This window comes from Periplaneta americana, chromosome 3, assembly GCF_040183065.1.
Source record: "Periplaneta americana isolate PAMFEO1 chromosome 3, P.americana_PAMFEO1_priV1, whole genome shotgun sequence".
Lineage (NCBI taxonomy): Eukaryota > Metazoa > Arthropoda > Insecta > Blattodea > Blattidae > Periplaneta > Periplaneta americana.
This window is the reverse complement of record NC_091119.1, coordinates 152,433,700-152,438,298: the sequence shown is the minus strand read 5'-3', so window position 1 is coordinate 152,438,298 and position 4,599 is coordinate 152,433,700.

The window sequence follows — 4,599 nt, the reverse complement described above, 5'->3', positions numbered from 1 at the left end:
CAGATTAACCAACTTCAAAATTTATGGCATGGAATATTTAAGAATTCAAATCATGTGGTAGTCTGATCACATATGCATGTAGCATCCTATTGAAAATAATTCTGCTGAATTTCTGAGCTAGTTACAAGCAAAGACTGAAGAAGAAATTAAGTTACAGCCTTCTTGCTACAAAATATACCACAACCAAATAACTTTTTGTTGGTAACAGAATGAATCTAATAGACTGTGACCGGAAACAAGAACGGCGAAATTAAAACTTGGCCAACCTTCACGTTCCCGTTCCCAGGCTTCGGCAAGCTTCTCGTTAATTGTGAATGCTCATATTTAAATACATTTATTTTAACAATATTTCCGTACTCGTTCTTGTTTTCGTTGTCGTTTCCATTCCCGGTTTATTATGGCCCAGCCTTTACCACGAAGAAAAATGGTTTGTAGGCTTATTTGTTTTTACAGTCGCGATCTACAGAAAGTAGTTACTTTATCGAAAGCTAATCTGAGTTAAGAGAAAACATGTAAGTAATTCTGATTTCAAGCTATCATATCTTCACTGTCACCATATTATCACTTTAACTAACGAGTGAATCAATTGTTATTATCGTTGTCGTTTTCATTCCCATTGTCATCTTCCTCATTTTCGTCATCATCATCATCATCATCATCATCATCATCATCATCATCATCATCATCATCATCATCATCACTACTACTACTACCACCACCACCAGCACCATTATCATCATCATCCTCATCATCTTATTCTATTCTTCAAGGAGTAGGTCTTTCAACTTGTTCCGTCTCCATATAGCCTAATGTAGTTATTGATTGGTTCATCCTGTCTTGAAACTTTCCGTTATCTTGTTGATGTGTATTTGGCCTTTACACTCAGTTCCTGTTACACCAGTGTCAAGAAATAACCTCAAGTTACGTTTGAGTTGAATTGAATTTCGGGAGGGAACACTACAAGCCAGCACTGAGACCTTAGAAGATCTATTGCGCTAATGCTCGAGCTATGCTCATTTCCATCCCGCACCGACTGACTGCACTAAGATTTGCTGCGTATCCAGGTTTCGAGCAGACAATCCCACTCGTCCCTAGTCCAGTAGAGACCGATTATTTAGTCCTGACAGCTCAGCGACGCGAAAGAGGGGAAGCAATAGGAGTAGTGGAGTGAGCTCCGGAGTAGATATAAGAGTGAGAGGTCGGTAAAGGAATGTAGCACAGCTTAACTGTACTGGAAACACAACACTCTACCCCACGCATGTCATCCGATTGCTCCGAAGGCAAGCGAGTGACTAACCCAAACAGCCCTTAGCGTAACTAAATGGACTCGCCTGACCAAGGCGCACATTGCCGGCGACTGTCAGGACTAAATAATCATACTGTACTCTCCGCGTGGGAATGCTATGGAATGATGTAGATACCTAATATGGGAAAACGGGAGATCCCTAAGAAAAACTCGAACTGCCACCTCGTCCGTCACAAGTGTCACTATGGATTTTTTTACATGAACTAAGGTTACGTTACTCATAATTCACAGTATCATCGTATGATATAACATAGAATGACAGAGAAATCAACGAGACAGAAAAACCTCCAGAATATGACGAAGAATTCAGTTTTGCTACGATAATGACGGTGTCCATATCCATGTTCTGGATTTTTAAATCATCAGGTAAGTATCCATATCAAACATTCAATCATAACCATCATAAATAGCGCACTACTTACTTTTTCTCTTGCTCTAATAGTTTTCCCATAAATATGTCACGTATTTTACTGTCTGACTTATGAATGTTCGTACTATGAAACGCCTGCCAGTTTAGAATATACGCATGTCTTTCGATTACATGTACTCCAGCATAAACATTCTTTCTCAGTCAGTTAAGAGTTATTAACCTTGTAGGAAGCTCACACACCAACATTTGACGTAATAAAAGGATTCACTGATGCTGAATTAGCGATATTCATTTACTGCACGGAACAGCAAGAGAATCTGCTAACGTGGCAAGGAAGCTCTATTGGCTACGATTTCAAAATCGTGGGATTTCAAATAGACTAATGTTCGTTTCTGAGTAACAAAAATTCCGGGATATAGAATCTCTTCGTCCTCGGATCGAAGATCATAGCCTGCAAAGTGACGTTGTTTTCTTTCATAATGTGAGACAACTTTCTTAAAAAAAATTCTACACTAGTTACGAAAATATTAACTTTTCTAAACAGTAATTGAGAGATTATTTTATTTCGTTATGTTTCTTTTATTTCAATACTGGTGACAATGTTAAAATGTGAATTCCTTTTAATTCTTTCTTGATAGCTTAGAAGTTTCTCTATAAAGCATTTTTTATTTAGACTATTACACTTTTACTACGTCATACTAATTTTGACCAATAAAACGGTACGAAAGGACATGTTTCAACCAATCTTGGCTGTTTATCCTACAATTTTATCACTTGTCTAGCATTTGTTTATTTTATCACTTCCCTAGCATTTGTTTGTTTTTATCACTTCCATAGTATTTGTTTCTTTGTTTTCCAACATTTCGAACAGTACTATAAAACATGCTTTGCGATCGTCATTTATTCACCGCATAGCTAGTCGACTGAAAATGTTGGCTCCGTTCAAACGTTTTAGAATATTACTAAGTCAATTAATATCTATTTTATTGTATTAGAGTACTGTATTTTATTTCTTATAATCTTTATATACTTTCTTCTGTTTTTATCATCGCTATACCATTTGTTTCTTTGTTTGCCAGCATTTCAAACTGCAAATTCTTTACGATACTATAAAATATGCTTTTCGATCGTCATTTGTTTACCGCATATAAATAATCAACTAAAAATGGCAGCTCTGTTCAAACGTTTTGGAGAAGCTAACTTTAGTGAAATAGAATTTTAGAAGTCAATTAATATTTTATTTTAAGTCTTATTAGAGTACTTTATTTCTTCTAATCTTTACATACTTTCTTCTAATCGTGTAATAGTCAATTAAATCCCACTCGAGTTTTGACTTTCTGTAGATAAATCAAAACCTCTAGTGAGATTACTGTTGATAATTTTAGGTAACATTACTTTTAGGGTGCTATTCATAGACATTTCGCTAGCCCGGGCTACGAGCGTGCTAAACAGGATTCATATGATATCATATAGCTGACACTGATTTATGAATACGAAAAACCTTAGTTCGCTGATCATCCACCGAAAGCCCGCGTTAAGAATGTCTATGAATACGGCCCTTAATGTTTTTGTTTTATTGCAGTCTGCCATTCCTATGAAAATGAAAAAATATATATATATATATATATATATATATATATATATATATATATATATATATATATATAGACTGTGTTCGAAATTCGAATAATACAGTAAAAAAAATGTTAATGTAGAAGGGTTTCACAAAACGTGCTAGTGTTTCGATACACATTCAATTATTTGATTACTTGTTACCGTACAAAGACCTCTATGGTAAGCCTGAATGATAGACAATCCCCAGAAGTTTGAACCACTGCGTAACTAGCTAGGCGTTCGTAGGGAAAACAAATTGCCCGGAAGTATTAACGAACCTAAAAATAGGCCTATATTGTTTTTCCATGTCGAAAAATAACTTAAAAGATTGATAAATTCTTTACATAATGTGGTTCAGTACACTATACCCGATTACCTTTAAAAATATTTGTATCTATACTCCTAACATCCTTTATAAAGTAAATTAATTGAAAGCCAATTTATCTGTCAATAGAACTTATTGAAATTGAAACCGAGCCAAGAGAACTTGCATGTAAAACAACTTTATTGAAATCGAGTTTATCTCTGTCAATAATGAACTTTCATGTAAATAACTATATCGAAACGGAATATACTTTCAGTCCAGATAAAAAGCGTTCAGTCGTTTTACAGAGTGGCAAAAGAGGAGTCCAAAGGGACTTTTTCCATTATTCACTTCTTGAGTTATGTGAAGTGGATGATATGAATTCTAAAAGACATAAATGCATGTTTGCAGCTTCAACTATGAACATCAGCACAATTAGCTGAGTGCATACAATCTTGTTTTGTCGTGAGAAGAGAATCTTAAAGAACTTGACTCATGCTACTCTTTTGCGAGCAAATAACCCTATTTACAATATTATGAATTTGCTAGTTGAAGCCTGTTAGACGGAGGACGAAAGCATCTAAACACCACGGGGGCGTATTGGGGGAGAGCTGATGTTATTTAATATCCTGAATTACTCACGGAATAGGGAAATTGTTCTCGTTCCACCGCTTCAAGTCTTCCTCCGTGCCTCTGTGAATAAGACAGTTTAGGGTATTTAAATTTTCAACGTCTTCATTGAGTTCTTAATTTAAAATTAAGCTTGTACTCTTCATTTCAAGGCCATGCTTAAAATAAGCTAAATCCTTAGGCATGTAGCCTGATTATTTAATCGCCCCTGCCTAGCTCAGTGAGCTAATAGCATGTCGCCAAAGAGATCGAAGCAATCCTTTGATATTTTACGATATTTATAACATACAAAGCGGTTATGGCGTATATTTTCTCCAAATACATCGGCTTCTCGTTCCATTATCATTCCACCATTGCTCCATTGTAGCCATGTAA